Below are 21,499 nucleotides of genomic sequence, written 5' to 3'. Positions count from 1 at the left end.
AAAGAATTAAGCAAGAACGATAAGATAATATTTGTAAAAGCATTTATCACAGTACTGTTCATTAAATGTGATTATTCTTCTATCCAGCAATGTCCAGGTCTCAAATAATATAAATGAATTATGAAAAATAAGTATTCCGTAAAATGCCATTTCTACTAACTGGTATTATTTCCTCTTTAACCAACAATGAATATTATGCTAGTAGCTCTGAAATCCAAAGGAAAATTCATGGCTCTAAATAGTCCTTTGTGGTACAAACTGGTGATATAAAACCTTGATACCAATCAAACGTAGGGTCCCTTCTGCTCCTCCCATATGTTTCCTGCCCCTTACTACAAAGAATGTTATTCTCCATACTTACAATCCCTTCTCCCCAGGGCCTGCAAATCGAAATGATAGCAATTCCACCCAATACCACTTATGATTTTCAAAACTAAAGAGACAAGAGTGGGCTATGTGTGGGAATTGAGCGTCAGGGACAGACCTGGTGAGATCCTGTCATATTGTGTCTGGAGAGAGCTTCCATGTCCAGCTGGCTCTACTCTGCTAAGAGAGACAAAAGAATAAACTGGTTTTAAACAAAGGCAGAACTCCAAACCTCTCCAGACACCTCCTGCTGCTTACAACTCCATCTTTATCATGTAGGAAATGTCAGTTACTATCCAGGCAAGGAAAAGCCAATATATCTTAAGTATTTTTTTCATGTATTGTAGTTACCAAAAACATTATATCTACTTCTATAAGGATGATCAAGCAGAGAAAAAGAACTGGCATATTTTTTTAAAAATAGGCTGTTCAAAAGAGGGAAATCATTTGAGCATTCAGAACATATGTTCACCAGTGTATCACAATTATTACAGAAAATTAGAGATAATTTTTTAAAACTAATAGAGATTCTAAATGAGGCTCAAGAAAATTTTACAGTCACAAAAGATGTTGATATAGTGTTACAGTTTTGGAAATTTAAAACAATATTTGCTGAACTAAAAAAAAAAATTAATTGTTCCTAAGGAGAGCATTTTCAATATCCATAAAACAAAATTAGTACATTAGAAGACTAGAACTCAAAGACAAATAATGATAGAATGGGATTAGAGAACTATGATCAATGAAGGATACATTTATATGATCCAATATATGTATAATTTGAATTTTAGAAGGAAGCAATAGAATTTATAGGAGAAAAGCAATAATAAAATAAATAATATAATAAATTTTCTGAGCTGACCAAAGACCTATGTATTAGTTTTCTATTACTTCTAAAATAAAATACCACAAACTTAGTGGCTTAAAACAACACAAATTCATTATCTTACAACTCAGTATGTTAGAAGTCTGACACGGGTCTTACTGGGATAAATCAAAGTGTCAGCAGGTTTGCATTTCTTTCTAGAGACTCTAGAAGAGATTCTGTTTCCTTGACTTCTCCCACTTCTAGAGGCCACCCACATTCCTTGGCTCATGTTCCCTTCCTTCACCTTCAAAGCTAGCAACTATACATCTCTTGGGCCCAGCTTCACTTGTGATATTTTTCTGACCATGGCTTGGAAAATTTCTCCACTATTAAGGCTCCTTGTGATTAGATTGGACATCCTCGGAAAATCCAAGATAATCTCCCCATCTCAAGGTTCTTAATTTAATCTCAGATCAAAGTCTCTTTTGCCATGAGAGGTATCATATTCACAGGCTTCAGGAGTTAAGATGTGAACATTTTTGGAGGGCCATTATTCTGCCAACCACAACCTATGTATCCATAAGGAAAGAGTTCACTGAGTGCAGGGCAGAACTAATGAAAAGACACTCACGCTTACAGTTAATGTAATTACAAGGACAAAGAGAACATTTAACAAGCATCCGATTTTAGAGCCTGGTTATCAGAAAAGGGAAGAATAACGTTAGCATAAAACCCGTGAAACACTATGATCCAGAAAACTGTCTTAGATTGGTTATGGTGAATAATATAAGATGCTGTTTCAATGCTCCATATCTCAGTGGCTTAATACAGTGAAATTACTTTTTGCTTATGTAAAACCCAGCAGGCGTTTCTGAGCAAGTGGTTTTCCTGTACTCATTCAGAGACTTGGATTCCTCTTTGGGGTTCCACCTTCTTCCAGGTCTTCAGAGACTTCTCCTTTCAGTCAGTAGATAGGAGAGAGAATGGAGAAGCTTGTAAGGGTTTTATGGGACAAACATAAAATGTGACATCTGTTGCTTCCACCTAATGTCCCATTACTCACATAGCCATGGTTAACTTCCCAGAAAGCTTGTAAAACAATGCCCAGGAGGAACCAAAGTGGGTTTTGATAAAACACAGCTCTGTCGGTGACAGGTGGTACAACTCGCTTTTTTAGGATAAAAGACTGATTCCCCATAATTCTATTTACTGCCCAATTAACATTCATTTGACTCAAACACACACACACACACACACACACTCACACACACACGTTTTTAGATATGCAAAAAATTATTCGTCATACCTCATGAAATTTTCCTAAAAAATTACCTAAGGAATCAAATAGATGAAAATCAGAATACACAACTTATAATCAGAAATCACATATATGAATTTTTTTTAAACACTCAAAAATTTCTCCAGAGTAGGAATTGATAACAAAACATGAACTACTTGGTAATTACCAAGTGACCTGTCGTAGACTGTGAACATCTTCAGGGAGTCATTATTCTGTGAGGGGTCTGCGTGAAAATCTGATTCTATTTCTTAATAGCTGTGTGAACCTAGGCATGTCATTTAGCCTCCAAGTACCTTTCTCCTTCAAGTAAAAAGGAAATACTGTTAATTCCTATTTATAAGATTGCTGTAAGGAGTAAATTAGGTAAATCATGTAAATAATGATAGCAAACATTAATAAAGCACAGTCTAAGTATTAGGCACTTTCCATATATTTTCTAAGTACTTGGTACATTGTCTTATTTTTATTAACTAACATATCAAAGATAAAGTAAATGTGAAAATTACAGAGTATGTAAAAATCAAGTATAATAAGAAAATACAGTCATAAGGGAATAACTAAATAATATATTCATAAATTATATCTTAAAATATGTTAATTAATACACTAATTTTTCTCTTCAGAAATACCTATTCTAGTATTTAACCAATGAGCTGAACTTCTAGAGTCAATAACTGTTCTTTCCATTTGTAGAAATTATGTATGGCTATTTTATAAATTCACCTTTATTTATTTATTTATTTATTTATTTATTTATTTGACAGAGATAGAGACAGCCAATGAGAGAGGGAACACAGGCAGGGGGAGTGGGAGAGGAAGAAGCAGGCTCCCAGTGGAGGAGCTGATGTGGGGCTGGATCCCAGGACTCTGGGATCACGCCCTGAGCTGAAGGCAGACGCTTAACTACTGAGCCACCCAGGCACCCCTCACCTTAAATTTTTTAATAGTGTCCTGGTTTTCATAATAGTTTCAATTCTTCTTTTATTTTTCTAATCTTATCATAATTGTTTTCTAGTCTCTTCTGCATTTTCTGTAATCTGAAGTTTGCCCTGTGCTAATTATACTGTTGGTGGCATCTGCTGATTCCACCTCATAATTTGTTTCTAATATAATTTGCATTTCTCTGTGAGCTCATGATCTTTAGATCTTTACTTTGATGTTTTTTATTTGCTTTTCTTGTGGGCCCTGAGGTGTGAAAGAACGCTTCAGAGCAGTGCTGAGCTCGTGCCGACTCTCTGAGTGTCTGGTGGTTCTGTACTGGCATAAAATTTTAATTTCTTTACTTGCAGCCAAATTACAAAAGTGTCCTACCTTTAGGTCTTGAAGCTGAGCTTGGTGAGGCTGAGGTTTTGACTTTTTTTCATTTTGCCCAAGGCTGTAGATACAGGCAAACTTCCTCATCCCTTCTTTGGCTTCTGAACAGAAGGGAACCTCTTAAACGCTCCTGACTTATACAGGTGTATTGGTTTTGGATTCCTGTCTCTCTTCCTATCGGACTGAGGCCACTTATTCTAATTCTGTGGGTCAATAGGACCCAGCCCCCAGCTTCTTGGGCATCTATTATAGTTAAAAGTGCTGGAGTGGCCAGGTAATCTGTTCTCAGACTTACTACATCGACTTTGCCTTTTCTTATTCATGGAACCAGAGATGTTCCTTCCCTCTTTCTTTGTTTTCTTAACGAAATGGTGTTTTTTTAAAAGACCTGGTATTTTTTTAAAGTTACGTTTTATTTACCATTTAAAAAGTATTTATAGCAGAGGGAACAGGAGAGGGATCATTTTAACTTGTCATGTTTAGGTTTATAACCCCTACATTAGAATGAGGTAGTTTGACAATGAGAGCAAATTAAGAAAAAGGGCACTCTTATTTAATAATTTAAATTATTAGTAATAATTTATTTAATGTTTAATTAAATTAAATTTAATAATTTAATGTTTAAAAGGTACAGTAAATTGTGGAAGAGATACAGTGGAGGATCTTAGTCCTTATGGAGCTAATATGCTAACAAAATGAAAAAAAAATGCCAAATAAAATATAGCAACTGAAGCCAGTAGGGTATTAAATAAATAAAGCACTATAGACACTTGGATTTAGTCCTGAAATTTAAAGACATTAAGATATATCTTAATGACATTAAAATAATCAACTTATTGGTTGATAATATGATCATATTATAATCTTCTCAAATGATGAGACTTTTAATACATGTCTGATGAAAATTCAAAGTATGCTAAGGCTTGATAGTTATTTAACATAAAACAAGTTTCACTAAGAACCAATAGTTTCTGTCATTTTAAAAACTGAGGTATTACCTGTGAAATAACACAACAAGTATATCTGTGATGTGGTTTTCAACATTATTCAGGAAAATTCCAGTCATGCAGTTAGAGCAGAAAAATAATATATCAGTTTTAGGAATTAATGTAAAATATCCTTATTTATAAATAATTGCCTAATTGAAAAATGATTTAGTTGAAAAAAGTTTTGAAACACAGAAAATCTTAGTAAGCTGGCTATTAAAATATAATTTTAGAATATAAACTGGACAAATATCCCGATTACGTTAACATTTTATAACTTTCCATGGGCTTGAGAGAAGACAACTCTACCAAGGAAGAAAAGAGAGATGACTTGAGTTAGTAAAGTGACATCCATCTGCCTTGACAAGAAGTCTCAATATTTAAAGATGTCAATTCTCTCAATTAACTTATAAATTGTGTGGGAAGTCATCCTTCTGATGAATTTTGGAGAGAACTTGACAAAAATAATTATTAAGCTAATTTGTAAGACTGAATGGATAAGAATGGCCAATAATGAAAAACCAGCATAATGATAGTCATGGTGAGAAGATCTGGCTTTACAAAATATAAAAATGTATATAAACTTACAGTCATTAAAATGTTGTGTATCTGGAAGACAGAGAAATGGAATAGAACACTAATCTAGAAATGGACTCAAATCAAGATGTAGCATATGATAATGATAGCCTTTTAAACCAGCGGGGGGAGAAAAAATTAATAAATAGTATTTGATAGCTGAATAAGTTAGCATTCTATTATTTCACCAGACTATTTCCTAGAAGTGTTGAAGACAAATATATTTTTTAAATGACTACAGAATTTGGGGTGCCTGTTTGGTGCAGCCAGTTAAGCGTTCAACTCTGGGTTTTGTCTCAGGTCATGATTTCAGGGTGGTGAGATCAAGCCCTGTGTTGGGCTTTCCTCTCAGCACAGAGTCTGCTTGGGATTCTCTCTCCTTCTCCCTCTGCCCCTCCTGCTTTACTCTCTCTTCTAATAAATAAGTACATATTTTTAAATATTTACTACGAAATTTTAAGGGTAATGTGTAACTTTTTTTTGACATGCGTGACTTTTATATAAACGTTGACAGTGAGATAAAATTTACCTATTCTACCTTGCTCTCTCTCTCTCTCATGCATGCACACATACATGGGATGGAAAAATGGAGAGACTGAGTGACATAAAAATAAAACACTGTTCTAGGCTACAATATCTTTAAAAAATTTGACAACAAAATAGAACCAATATTTGTCATGAAAACATGTGTATATATATATGTATATATATGTTCATATACAAATACATATACATGTCAGCTAACAAAAACATATAATAAATTAAGCAAAGATAAAACGTGTGTATTAATCAGGATAGGTAGGCTAAGTCACATAGAGATAACAAATACCACACAAGCTGGTTGGCTTACAACCATAAAGGTTTACTTCATGTCCTTCACGAGGTAGCTACAGCCCTTCTCCACCTTGTCTTCCTGATGGGATCCGGCTAATGGAGCAAACTTCTTCTGGAATCTTTCTGCTGTTGTAGCAAGGAAAAGAGATTCTGAGCCATGATCTCACTGTTAAAGCTTCCATTTGGAAGTGACACGTATTATTTCCACTCATTTCATTAATCAAAGCAAGTCATATATACGGCCATCCCTACATTTCAGAGGATGAGAGTTTATAATCTGCCTATGCGGAGTTGTACCATACAGAAGGGTACCAAATATGGATGAACAGTAATTTAATCTGCCACTCCCACTGAGGGAGAAAACCCAATTCTCATCCAAGCACAACAATGAGCTTAAACTTCAAATCTCTGAGAGCTGCCACATTGTCCCTATACCACGTTTGAATAGGTTCCTCTTAAACTGGAAACTTGTAAACTAAATACAAATTGTATGTCCCGTGTCCTAGCATCCCCACATACACACACTGTTGGAGCAGGAATCGATCACCCCACAGTACAATTCTCATTGAGAAATGAGACAAAATGGAGAGACACAGCAGCCTGTGGTCTGCAGCAAAGCTGAAACCCCACGGGACAGATGTTGTAATTTCCCCTCGTTTGTGGATGAAGAATATTCCTTGTATAAACTTTCATCATCTTCCCTGGGAGTAGCTATGCATACAATTTTTCTCTGTACTCTTGTCTCTTTTCTCTGGGAATTTCTTCCTTTTCCCTTTTCCTCCTCGATTATTTCTGAAATGACAACAAATTACAGAGAACATTTTTTCTTTGTATTGTGATTATTGTTTAATTGTGGTAAGAACTCTTAACATGAGATCCTTCACTTTAGCAAAATTCAAGTGTACAGTCCATTATTGTTACTTATGGCTACAATGCTGCATAGCAGATCTCTAGTGCTTGCTCGTCTTACTTAACTGAAACTTTTTACCTGTTTTACTTGATTACAAATTCCTGATGTCTCTCTCCCCTGCACCAGGCCGTGGTAACCACTATTCCAGTCTTTGATTTTATTTATTTGACTATTTTAAATATCTCATATAAGTGAACTGGTTCAGTACGTGTCTTTCTGTCTCTGGCTTATAGTACTTAGTTGACATAATGTCCCTAAGGTCAATCCATGTTGTCAGATATCATAAAATAGCCCCCCTTTTAACGACTGAAGAGTATTCCCTTGTATGGATATATCACATTTTCCTTATCCATTCCTCTGTTGATGGACATTTTTTTTCCACTTCTTAGCCATTGTAAATAGTGCTGAAAAGAACATGGGAGTGCAGATATCTCTTTGAGATTCTGATTTCAATTCCTTTATACCCAGAAGTGGGATTGCTGGATCACATGGTAGCTCTATTTTTTTTTTTAAGATTTTATTTATTTATTCGACAGAGATAGCCAGCGAGAGAGGGAACACAAGCAGGGGGAGTGGGAGAGGAAGAAGCAGGCTCACAGCAGAGGAGCCTGATGTGGGGCTCGATCCCATAATGCCGGGATCACGCCCTGAGCCAAAGGCAGATGCTTAACCGCTGTGCCACCCAGGCAGCCCGGTAGCTCTATTTTTAATTTGTTAAGGAACCGCTACTGTTTTCCATAGTAGTTACACTATCTTGCATTCCCACCAACACTGTGAGGGGGTTCCAGTTTCTCCACATCTCACCAATACTTGTTTTTAGGTTTTGTTTGTTTGTTTTTCTATAGGGTGGTTTTTTTGCTTTTTGGGTTTTTTGGGGGGGTTTGTTTTTGTTTTTGTTTCTGTTTTTTGATAATAGCTATCCTGGTAAGTGTGAGGCAATATCTTACTGTGGTTCTGATTTGAAGTTTCCTGATGTTTAGTGACAATGAGCATTTTTTCATATGCCAGTTGGCCATTGGTATGTCAAAGTTGATATACAAAGAAAACAATAATCACAATACAATTCAAATCCTAATAAACCTAACTGGGTTAGTAGTCCTTTTGTTATTGAACCGTATGAGTTACTTATATATTTCAGATATTAGCCCCTTAACAAATATACGGTTTATAAATATTTTCTCCCATTCTGTGGGTTCTTTTCATTCTGTTGATTGATTCCTTTGTTGTGCAGTACATATTTTCCTTAAGCTTTCTCAATTATTAGGTGCCCTAGGATTATCTTAATTCTCAGTCATAGTCTCATTGAGGGCAGGTTGTTGGCAGTTTTGACCATTCAGTTCAAAAACATATTCGGCTTCTCGTTTATTTGCTTTCAATTAGCCTCATGTGCCAGAACTCACATTCACAGTGTTTTCAGGACTTGACTTTACACTTAATCATGGTGAGCGTGAATTTATCAGGCTGAGATTTGGGAAAGTTATCCCTCTAGTCTCTTCTACCTGAATATACTGGGTGGTAACAACAAATTTTGTTTTAATAATCTTGATTTGCACCTTGATATGAGGCTGAATTTAATTATCCTTCATCACTCAAAGGTTTTTCAGTTCTGTTTTTCCCTAGTTGATGATGAAAAGCAGTTGCATCTTCCAACACTGTGATATCAGTATTTCTAGACTCTTTTCTCTGTGGCAAGCAGGTAAATTCTTTGAAAAATTCATTTCCTTTTTAAAGTTTCTTGCTAAATGAACCAAATAGTAACTAAGACATGCTGGTACCATTCTGTTTCCAGGTTCTTCACCAAGTAACACACTCTTTTGCTTCAAAATCTGACTTCCAAGTTAGGAATGCTTCACCATTGCATGACACAGATCACCATCCATTGGCCTCTGATAATAATTTATTTGCTGACCATTTGCCAGTCCTGAATTGAATGCTACTTATCTTGTTGTTGTTGTTATTGCTCATTTGTGGTTCAGGTTTTTAAATTATTCATAAAAATCTAGGTTATGCTAAGAAAACAAGTCACCCCAAACTATCACTGACTCACAGCAATAAAAATTTAGTTCTCACTCACATTATGTGATCATTACGTGACAATGGTTGCTGCTCTCAGGAATAGCTTCTCCACCAGAACACTTCTCTCCAGGCACAGCTTTTCTTCAAGATATCAGTCTCATGGCAGAAGAAAAGAGAAAATGTAAAGGAAGAACTAATTCTTAAAATTTCTGCAGCCACACCTGAGTTCACTGGTGCTGCGATGCATCCTCCTCCAGGGGAGAAGCACCTTAGGAAGAAGCACGGAATATGGAGAAAATATAAACCAGCCTCCCAATATGGGCGAATCGCATGCAAATGCAAATGACCAAAACATGCAAATGAAAATGACCCAAAAAGACCCAAAAAATGATCCAAATATAACTCTGAAAATAATAAAGCCTTATTGCCACTTTCCCCCCAAAAGTTGGGAAATAGTTTTGAGAAATGGTAATACCCAGTATATAAAAGGTTGGGGGGGAAAAGGCACTATAACATCTTTCTGGGGAATTTATAATGAATAAATTCATATAATTCTCAGGGAGGCATTTGGACAACACTGAAGAATAGCCTTTAAAGTGGGCATACCCCTCGTGCCAAAGTTTCCCCTTTTCAGCGATTATCTAAAACAACTATGAGAAGATGCAAAAATATATGTTTGTATATAGAAAGTATTTCATGATAGGATAGTAACAGAAGCATTATTAATATTAATGAAAAATTGGAACATTTGCAATGTTTAATAATAAGATAATTAAATTAAAGTATGATTTATTATTAGAATGAACTATAATGTGGCCATTAAAATAATGTTAAATTAATCCCTGGTAGGAATAGATGTGTTTGTTATATTGTTAAGTAAAACACCATATTATTCAACAGTATGCATTATGGAAATAGAAAATTATAAAGGCCCAAATACTTTGATTCAGTCTTGATTAAAATTATAGTTGAAACCATATGCCATAATTTTCAAATGGTGCTTAGTGGAAAATTTTGGCTTTAATAATCTGTTTACATTGTGAGTCTCTGAGAATGCAAAGCAGGGACTTGGCTATTACCCTTTGTTTAGAAAGATAAGGAAGAAGGCTAAAGAATATTTGCATTCCATTACCATAAATATTAAGTTAAATCTATACTTTTCTTGTATCTTGTCATCATAAAGTTGAGTTTCTTTCTGTTTACTAAAAAGGACGAAGGGCTTTGTGTAAAATTCATAGTTCCGCTTTAATAGTTTTTTTTTCCCCTCAAGAATTGTTGGCTCATAACCTTGAGACAACACACGTTTGTTCAATGAACCACAGTTGTAAGAATGTTTACTGTAGATGACTCCTGTTAACTTGAAGTTGTAAACCAGGTTTGTCCTAAGTGGTTGAATTTGCTCACCAACTTTATGGTAATTAAGTAGATATTATCTTATTGATTTTTATTTAACTAACCAGGGCATAAAACCTGTTAAGTATTTTATTAAGTCAGAAATGCATTTTAAAGCCCTCCTCCAAAAAGAAAAAAAAAAAAAGTTGGGGGGAGAAACATAGTTAATTTTAAAATACAATGCAAACCTGAGGTGCCTGGGTGGTACAGTGGGTTAAGTGCTAGACTCTTGGTTTCAGCTCTGGTCATGATCTCATGGTTGTGAGATGGAGCCCCGCGTCTGGCTCCACGCTCAGGGGGAAGTCTGCTGGAGATTCTGTCTCCTTTTGCCCCTCCTGCTCGTGTTCTCTCTCCCTCTCTTAAATAAATAAAACTTTAAAAAAATAAAATAAAATACAACACAAATCTTATTCTACCACAGCATGAATGATTTAATTTATATGTTTACATGCATATTTGCATAAATAACCAATCTTCACTTAACAATAGATCACGAACATATTTCCATGTCAATCATATCCATTCTATCAGTTCTAATGGTAGAATGTTTTAAATTACATGCGGTAATTTAATTTTAACGTGTAACTGAGTTATTCTGAGCATATATGCCAACATATCAACACTGGCTATAGCTGAGTGTTAGAGTTTTTGTTTTCTTCTTTTTGCCTATTTATATTCTCTAAAGTTCCTGCCATGAATATGTGTTTTGTTGTTGTTGTTGATATGAGAAACTAAAACACACACACACACAAACAAAACCTTCTTACACTCGTGCTTTCACATCCAGATCAAATACCATTTCCTCCGTTCATTAGGCTTTTCTCGGTGTCTCCAGTCATAGGAGAGGACTCTTCTTCAAACTCTTGTTTCTTTTGTTTTGTATCCTAGTTATACCTAACTTTTCCTTTTTTCAAGAAATTTGAGTTCATTAGTTCCTTGGCGACAGGCACTACATTTTGTTTTTCTTTATGACATGCATGACGTTTAGCACGGTCCAGCCCCATCGTGGCCCTTTTGAATCACGTCTCACAGGACTGAACGTGTACGGTCAGATCCTTGCCCAGGTCACCTCTAATTTGTATCAAGTGCTTTGCCCAGGACTCCCTGTACCTCCCTCTGGATAAGCAGGGCAGTGGCTTAGCTATTATTATAAAGCAAGCCATATCTCAAATAGCATAAATATTTTACTTGGAAATTAAAAAGCTTTGTCTTGTAAAAAGGTGATTTTTGAAACCTCCGTCCTGTAGTCATCTGAAAATGGAATTTAAATGGGAAGAGAATTTGTTTTTCAACTCTCAGTTGATTAAATTTTTCACTTTGCGATTGCTATCTTAAACCTTCCTTGGCATCAGTGAGGAAGAACTGGGGGCCTTGCAGCATCTGTGTTAGACTCTCCCACCTCTTTGTTTTGATCTCAAAACCTATCTACCTCTCCAATATATATTTTTCTTTAACAAAAGCAGATCTGGCAAGTCTGCATGATATTATAAGAAACGGATTTTACGTGACTTTGCAGCTTAGAGACGCCAAGTGCCGCCAAGAATATAAATGCCCCGCTCTCCTAGACATGTGTGTTCTCACCATCGTTTTGCTTAGCGTGATGTTCGAGCCCTTTGGCCCTTTGTGCCTGGCATGCAGTCCTCGTTATGGCTTGAACAGGGCTCAGCTTGACTTGCAGAATTTATGATGTCTGGAGACGGTTCTTCTTTTAAAAACTCTTTCATTGTCCTTATCTAAACATTCCGTTAAATGGCAATTTGAAGTATTTTCCTTGGTTCTCAGTCGAAATAAGAAAAATATTTTAGGAAGAGTTTTCAAAATACTTAGAAGGGGCACTTAGTGGTGCGCACGTTTTGTATTTGTTTTTGTTTTTTTTCAAATACTTGAGTTACTTTGGGCGTCTTGTTAGTAAGATAACAATATCTCTAAAGCAAAAGGTAATGTTGTATAATAAGACCTTTTAAAAAGTATTTATGTATTTTAGATTTAGGCTTTTTGTACAGCCCTTGGGTGGGCATTTGAAGACACCAAAATACACCCACAGGGGGTTTGTAGATTAAGTCATAAGTGGTAAGCCTCCAACTGAGGCTTCGTGTTTATCATTATCATCTTGGTACAGAAAATATTCAGACTGGTAATGATTCCGGGCTACCTGCTGTGGGGAATTTCAGCCTCGATGTAACATTTAATAAAACATTATCACTAGACTTCAGTGAGACTATGTTGATAAGAACTGCCGTTAGAAGATCCCAGAAGAGTAGGCTATTGAGGTAGAGGATGCAAACCCTAGAAATAATAAAATAAAAACAGGAGTCATAAAAGTAGAGATAAAATTTTACCCAAACTAATAAAAAACATAGTAAATGAAAAAAAAAGAAAAGAAAAAAAAAAACACATAACAGCCTATCTAAAACCCAGGACTTAAATAGATAAAGGGAGTACATAAATTAAAGTCACACACTGCAAGCAAAGCAAGAAATGAATGGGAACACGTATTAATAGCACAGAGCAAACCAAAGTTCAATAGCCAGGGGACTGAAATATTGGCTCAGCTGCATAATGGACTAGGTCCTTGGTCTTGGGAAGTTTAGCATGCTGTAACTTTTCATGGTGTCAAGTTTCCCACATTGGGGCCTCACTGACCCTGTATTCCATGGTTTTTGCCAGCATCAGTCACCTTTACATGATGTACATTTTTGGGCTTTTTATTTGGATTTTGTACAAGTTCGGAGTAATTATTACACTGAGATCTTTGCCCTTAGATTATCCTGAAGTCTGCTGCAGTTGTTGGTTAGTGTAATTCAGAGTGCCAGCCCTAGCTCGTAAATCCTGTTGTGAAGAATCCTAACTGCCTGAGAAATGCTCCTCCAGGGGGGGTATTTCAGTGGGAAATTGTTTTGTGGTCTCAATTATGTGTTGGCATTGTTTAGGAATCTTATGCTAACAATTCAGTGCTTAATACTGTTTTTTAAAGGAAAGCTTCCTTCTCCTTGTTCAAATACATCCTCACTTAATTAACCTTGAGTGCTTCAAGTAAGACACGTATCTTTACAATTTTTATGTTCTGCTAACTATACAGTATTAGGTTGTTTCTAACACTAACAGTGATCCAAAGAGCTTGCTTAGGAAATGCATTAAGTCCTATGGGTCATCAAGATATCATTTAGAATATCATTTTTTCTAGTGGACTAAAAGCTGTGCTCTTGACCTTCAAGTCTAAATGTCTGCTAGAGACCTAACTGGCTAATGATGTCTCAAACAACAAACAATTATTGAATTAATGTATTATTTCTTTTAATTCCAAAGTTGACCATTAACTAAAAAGCCCATAAGTCAGCTAATATCTGTCTGCATTTTGTAAGCAGCTTGAATTTCTAAGTCATATTTTGTAGAATAAAAGCAAATACCTCTCCTTATACATTTAAGCGCTAATTACAACTTATAGTTTTAATAAAACAAAAAATAAACCTGCATAGTACCAGTGTAAACAGAAATAAGAATAATCAATTGTTCTTCCTGTATAATAGCTCTTCAGTAACTCTAGGCTACTGTTGACCTTTAGGCATAATTCTATCTGATGTGTTTCTCAAAGGGAGAATGTATACATGTAGAGGGAGAAGACGCTGGTAAAAGAAACATTGAATGATCTATAGCTTGTTTCCAAACTTAAAAGCTTAGGAGGGAAAATTAAAACCACAAAAAAACCTTTAGCTTCCCTTAGAGTTCTTTTGCATATTTTCGCTAATCTGATGCTTAACCCTTTCTGGTTTAGTTTAATGTCTCTTTATTGTGTGATCCTCTTCTTGTCCTAATGCAATATATGTTTTATAAAAATAATTTCATCACAGTTCTTTGTGAGCCTACTTTGTTTCTGTCTTCTTTTGATATATTTTATTCTTCATTGGGATTGTGACTGTTTTGGGCTTTCAGAAAAAAAGAATATATCTGTCTTTTTTACGTACCAAAAAGTGCTATTTAAAATATCTGGTGGGAGATTATATTTTTCCTTGTTTTCATACCTTCGACTTCAGCAAACAGTTATCTTTTTAAAAATTTATTCAGAAATAAGCTAAATGTAGCAGTTTCCTCATATTGTTTTATTCATCTCCTGAGAAATAAAATTTTCAACCAAGAAGATAAAAAATATATACATGCTCTACTTTTTTCAGAATTAACCTTTGTCTTAGACTGGTTTTCCTGGAAATACGTTCTGAGAGGGAGAATTGCATACCAAAGGCTTATTGGGAAGTACTCTCTGGAGATACTCTTTTAAGCAAGAGAGGAAGGTAGAACTGCCTCTCTACAGTTTGACTGCAACTGAGACTCAGACAGTGTTCCGGAGGGAACTTGGCAACTTGGATAACCTTAAAAACTGTCCTGACTTTAGACAGAGCGCTAGGCCTTTGTATCCCAGCACCTAATAGTCACAGGCCCCCGGCTGCCCAGGACAGGGCTCGTAACCCTTGATGAAGAAGTTCCTGCCTGCAGAGGGCAAGTGTAAGTGAGGGTCCAGCAGCGGACCAGCAGCAGTGGATCTTCCCAGCAGCTGGGAGATGGGGACAAAGGACTTGAAGGGCCTTGGCGGAGGACTACTGTATGCACTGCCACCTTCAAGTCTCCTAAGAGTTTGACTCACACACACACACACACACACACACACACACACATAATATCTGCATTAAGACAAAGACTAAATTTTAGTTTTCCAATTTATTTTACATTCATTAGCTTATTAGCCAAGTCCTTCCTAAATGGAAAAAAAAAAAAAAAATCCATGGACTCTAACTTACTATGATTTATCTCTCCAAATCTGAATGTTTCAGAAATACTTTTAAAAACCTTTTTCATTACTCATAGTGTCTCTTAACCATTGTGGACTAAATGGCTACTGGGTAGACAACCCAGACTGTCTGCCAAATGGGCTAAGAACATGTGTCCAGAAACACAGAATAGTCAATTAGTACCAAAGAAGGAAGGAAGTTCTCTAAAAAAAAGTAGTGACCGCTAGCTTGGAAAGGGCAGGGTAGAAATGTGAGGGCAGTCTCCAGTGGAGGCCTAGAGCTGAGCAAACGTGAGCAGGGCAAGGATGGAAAGATATCCAATATAGCCAGTGCATAGACTGGGGTATGGGCTCAGCCAACCCCTCCAGGAGCCTTGTAAAGCCTGTGAAAGAGGGTTGACATAAGTCTAAGAGAAATGGAAGGCCATCAAAGGAACACCGACAGTGTGTGTGTGTGTATGCTCCGTGATCAGATTATTTTCTCTCGCTAAGAAGCAGTATTTGTTGTTGTTATTGTCATATTGTTGTTTTTTACAATGAAGAAAAGGTTGGAAAGGGGAAGAAGAGTGACAAGTGGTTATACCATAAATTGGGATTAACAAACTACATCCCACAAACCAAATCCAGGTCTCTGCCTGTTTTTGGATGGCCCCCAAACTAACAACAGTTTTTACATATTTAAATTTCAAAAAGAATCCCAAGAGGAATAATATTTCACGATGTGAAAATAATGTGAAATTCAAATTTCACTGTTCTTAAATACTGTTTTGTTGGAACACAGCTATGCTTGTTTGCTTACATATTAGCTATGACTGCTCTCGCCCTATAGGCAGAGCTGAGTGGTTGCAACAGAGACTCCACAGCCTGCAAAGCTTCAAATATTTACTAGCTGGCCCTTTACAAAAAACATTTGACATAGATGATGAATTTTCCAGGTATTGATAAGCTTCACGACATAAAAATCCCTGGACAAAAGTTAGAAGAACCTACCTCTGTACTCATAAGATCTGCTCCTAGGCTGAATAGTGAGTTTATTTTTTTGGGTACTGAAGTAAAAAGTACAGCATCTGCTCTTATGCTCTAGACGGAGAGGCAGACATTCAACAACTATCTACACACCAGAATATATATTCTAAAGCAGTCGTAATAGAAGTAGAGGGTGCTGTGATGTAGCATAATTTATTTTCAAGTCAAAAGGAAGACCTCTTTGAGGATGTAACATTTAAGTTAAAGAATGGCATATGAAAGTCTAGGCAAAGCTTTTGGGCCAAGGGAGGAACAAGTACCGGCAAACTGAACTGGGCACTGGGTGTGTTCTAGGAACGTAAAGAAGGTCCATGTGGTGAAAACACAGTGGATGACTGAGAGTAGGAAGGGGCTGGATCAGGAAACACTTTGTAGATCAAATGTTAAAGATGTTGAGAATACACGGGGAGCCTTGGAAGAGTTTTGAAAGAGAAACATGATGGGATGCACTTTTTAAAGAACTCTTTGATCGCCTCTTCCTGAAGAGTAGACAGACATGGCAAAAGCTAGAGGGGACGTGGGGACATGGATGATGGAAAATGATACAGTGGGGTCTGGCTGTTGAACGGAAGGATCTGGTAGATGGGGGAAGGTTGAAGGTTCAGGAAATGGGCAACAGACTGAGAGCTCTGAGAAGGAATGGCAAGACCTTCCTAGAGGTTGGATGTGGGTGATTCCTCTTTGGCACTAGGAGCAAGACGGGAGAGGGATGTCAGGAGTACAGTTTTTAACTCCAAAGTGCATCCCTTCTCCTCTGTTCAGTGCTGCTTTAAAAACTTTCTCCGGCTTTTTTCTTAAGTAAGCTGTATGTCCAACATGGGACTTGAACTCATAACTCTGAGATCAAGAGCCACATACTCTACTGACTGAGCCAGCCAGGCACCCCTCTGGCTTTTTTCTAATTAGATCAAAGATCTAAGGAGGTCAGTGAACAGCCCATTCTTTTTTCATTAAGACTTATCATAGGGTATTTTAACCTTCATCATACATTTTATTTCTCTCCCCCCTTATTCCTCTTTTTCTTCTGTATTAGACTTAGGTTTTTGCTTCAGGTATATAGAACGATGCACTCATAAAGTGGAGCTCTCTGGAAATGTTTTCAGCTGTGTTCTGTCTCTCCTGTCCTCATTTTCCTCTCCCATCTTTTTATTTCCCTCTTTTTCTTCCTTCCTCTACAGGACTCCTCCTTAAGTTTTGCCTTCTCATTCCCTTGCTTTGTTCCAGTCTTCTCCTTGTTCACTCACTGCTCCTCTATTTCTCCTTTTTCCCATCTCATCCCCCTTATTCTCCTTCTTTTGGTGACACCTGTCACAGCCTCATCTCCCATTCTACTGACAGTTCTAGGTCCGAGAGTCCAGAAGAAAACCAAATCCATGTTACAAATATATATTCTGTATTTAGATATGAAGACATGAAATAGATATATTCACTACCAATGTCACATATATAAATTTCTTGAATTCTAGGTGGAATTTTGATAACCTCCATTTTAATAAAAACTTTTTTTTGTATATTTTCATATTTTTTGTTTTCCATCTCTCCTGTCTATTCCCCTCCCAAGAAAGTCAAGGGTTTCTGGATTTCATAATGTAGTAATAAATTTTTCCTCAATGTATGTTTGTTTATATTGTTTGCATTTTATGTTTGTGACCTCCATGATATGACTTTCCACATGGGGAGGGTGGAAGGCAACATTATGCTGATTTTTAAGTTTTTTAATCTCCTTAAATTAGCCAAATGGTGGTTTTGTTTTTTTTTTTTCCAAATGATGACAAGTGAGACTTAATTCCTTCCCTATTTGGATTATTATTGCTTGTCTCTGAGATTTCCAGTAAGAACTCTTACTTCCCTCTTACCTAAGGAACACCTAGGCATAATGGTGAGTTGTGGTTAGACTTCTACAAGGGAATCAGGTGGACCCCAAAGCCAGGGTTTACTCTGTAGCCAAACTCAGATAGAAAAGTGGAGATGTTTCTAGATGTAACAAGATTCCTGTGACCTTCAGGAACTAGCTTTTTGGCTGTTGAGTTTTCTCTATTCGTGACTATTTACCTCTGAGTTTGGTTTTATAATTTTACCATGTTGTTGTCATGCATCAGTTTCCTTTGTCTACCTTTCCTGAGATTCTGATTCTATTTTCAACCCCACCCTGACAACTTGATTCTGACTGCTTGTCCATTGGCTCTGGTCTTCTAGACCTTAGTCTGAGTCCTGGCTTAGCATCACTCTACTAGTGACTCAGTGCCCAAGAACTTTCCATGGACACTTGCTATGTAAATGTGAAGATGTGGTGCCACATCAATCAGGACCTGAGATGTCAGTAGCTGGAGGAGACAACTATAGTGCCATTTATACCACTTCTCAAATTTGAATGGCTCTAATTCCCTACATAACTGACTCCAGAATGTCCAGACTTTTAGAGTTCCCACTCTATCCAGTGTCTTCTTGCTATCCCAGATACGTTAGCATATGCTCATGAATCCATCATTATCCTTGCCATTGAGGCTGAGTTCTTCAGTCTTATCGGTTGTGCAGAGGAGCAAATCCAAAGCAAATCATTGCTTTTTGCTGCTGGTGCCACCATCATTTGTGTCCGAGCTGGAGTCTAGTAAATGGCAGCAGAGCTGGAGCCATGTGGCTCTATCTCGGCATTAATCTTGTGATGTTAAAGGAAACATCCCTCTTACAGAATGCTCAATGAAGTAAGTGCAGGAGAATTCGACTACAAAACTGTTTGAGATCTAGAGTGCTATAGCATTTGATTATGCAACTCTTCCATTCATATAATTACTAAATTCTCCCCAGAAGAAGACACACATTTAGAGGGTTGATGGATCTAGATAAGTTTTGATATTAGCTCTGTGATGACTTTTAGATGTGGCAACTTGGCTAAGCCGAGCTGGTCTCCAGAACTCCATTTCTAGTATGTTTCTGGGTAGGATGGACTGCAAGTTGGAGGGAGGTGGTGGCCATGCTTTGGCAGAACACATCCCTTTGCTATTCAGTCAAGCTCTATTCTAGGTGGTCCTGTGAAGGGATTCTGTAGATGGGGTTGTAGTCATGCATCAGCTCTTTTCAGTGAATCAAAAGGGAGACTTTCCTTGGTGGGTCTGATTTGATTAGTTGGAAGCCCTTCCCTGAGCCCAGTGACTCCAAAGAGCATCTGAGTCTGTAATGAGTCTTCCTTCCCCTTGGATCTTTCTTCCTTAAGGACACCTGTGGTTGACAAGCTTCAGCTTGTGTTCCCCAGGTTTCGGCCTGCGTGAGATTGTTCTTTCCTAATTGTTACCCTGTGGACTTTAGGCTTTGATCAGCCAGTCCCAAATTGCTCATCCCTTGTATAAATCGATATGTATCCTACTGGTTCTCCTTTGCTGAATGAACAGTGACTGATACATTTCCTACAAACTTTGATCTTTGGTCCTGGGGCTGAGTATGGCTTCCAACGAATGCCAAAATGCTTTTGTTATGGGTAGTACTTTCTCAGGAGTTACCATCTCCCTTCCTGTATAATTTCCCTAGATTGGATCTTCACTTGGGCTACCCCAGCTAATCAATCATCTAAATCCTGGTGCTGAACAGTGGCCCAATGACTTCTCAATATGCCTCAGTCCAACATAAATAGACATACGGCGGGGAGATGTTGCCTAACACTACCAGTAACAAACATGTTTTGGTGGGAATTTCACAGAGCTTTGAACATTCAGACATCACAGGGTAATTTCTTTTTTCTGATTTGATGATGAAGCAAAGTGAGAAAACGATTTCTGCTTTCCATAGATTTGGTATCCAAATGGATAGTAAATGTTAACACTGAGGTTCCACAAATAGCCGCTTTGGAAGAAACCAAGAAATCGGGTTGAATGGTTAGAAGGTTAAATGTATTTTTCATGTGGCCAAATGGCATTTAAGGAAAATGAATGTAAATAGAGTTTGTCATTTGAAAGTAGCTAACCTTTGTTATTTTCCCAATTCCATCGAATCCCAACCAGACTGATTTGTGGGTCATTACTGTTAACCCAAACTGTGCCAAAGGCAATGCCATTGAGGTGGATTAAAATTATTCACTTGTTTTTGTGTAACCCTGACTTCATCGAAATGAATCCCATGCCCTATTCAATTAATATCCTCGTTACCATCCTCAGAAGTGAAGAGTTAAACTCGCTGGGGAGCAGTAATGGTAATACGTCCAGAGAGAGATTCATTTGGCCCCAGCTGTCCATTTTATTCTAAGTGCTAAATGCGTTAATATACATAGACTATCATTTACATAGCAAGTGACTATGCCAGATGAATTATTTATTGTGTGACAGCTACCTAATACCCAGTGTACTATCAAATGCAAAGCCATTTCTTATTTGACCTGTATATAAATTTGCATTATAGAATTCATTACCTTCCTATATAAGTCACATTGAAGTTTTGTGCAGCTACCTCTCTGAGAAGCTGTAGGTTACCTCTGCTTTGATTTAATTGCCGCTCTCCTTGTATGGCAAAGCAGCCTGCTTTTGGAATGGAAGGCTTGCAGGGACCCCAGCCAGGCAGCATGCGAAAAACCTCTCCTTTGATGCAGAATAAGGTGAGAGAGAAAGACAAGCCCAAATTTAATTAAAATGTTATGAGAGCTGGAAACCAGCACATGAGACAAAGTAAAGGGGAACAGGGTTTGTGGCTCCTGAAGTGTGTATGCTGCCAGGGATCACCAAGGTAATAAAATTCAAGCTGCTTTCCCCAGGCAGTGGGTGACCCCATCCTCTGCAGAGAGCCGCATGTTTACATTTGGAAAGAACTGGGAGGAAGTCTTCTTGAATAAAAAATTGCCTTATTTCCAATTTATTCTTTAGTCTCTGGAATGTAATTTAATTCATCTTTGCAGTTTTCATGTGGCTTTGCACACTATTTGTCTCTGGATTATCTTTGCAACCTTTAATAATATGGTTCATCAGGGAGGTTTATACCTCTGAACATAATAGTGTTAAGACTAGTTCCCGGACCAGGCAGATAGTAAGCTAATTACCCAACTTGTTGGAGAACCGGAACTGTATGGACTGGAAATTTCTGGTTTTGAAATGAATGATGGGAAGCCTTTAGAGGCCTGAACCCTTAGGTGTCCTCCCCATTAGATTCTTAGTCAGTCACTCAGGGCTCTGCCAAATTGGATGGCCTCAAGATTTGCTTTGCTTGTGAGATT

This window comes from Ursus arctos, unplaced genomic scaffold (assembly GCF_023065955.2).
Source record: "Ursus arctos isolate Adak ecotype North America unplaced genomic scaffold, UrsArc2.0 scaffold_13, whole genome shotgun sequence".
Taxonomy (NCBI): domain Eukaryota; kingdom Metazoa; phylum Chordata; class Mammalia; order Carnivora; family Ursidae; genus Ursus; species Ursus arctos.
The sequence above is the reverse complement of the archived record's forward strand: the minus strand, read 5'-3'. Positions refer to the sequence as shown.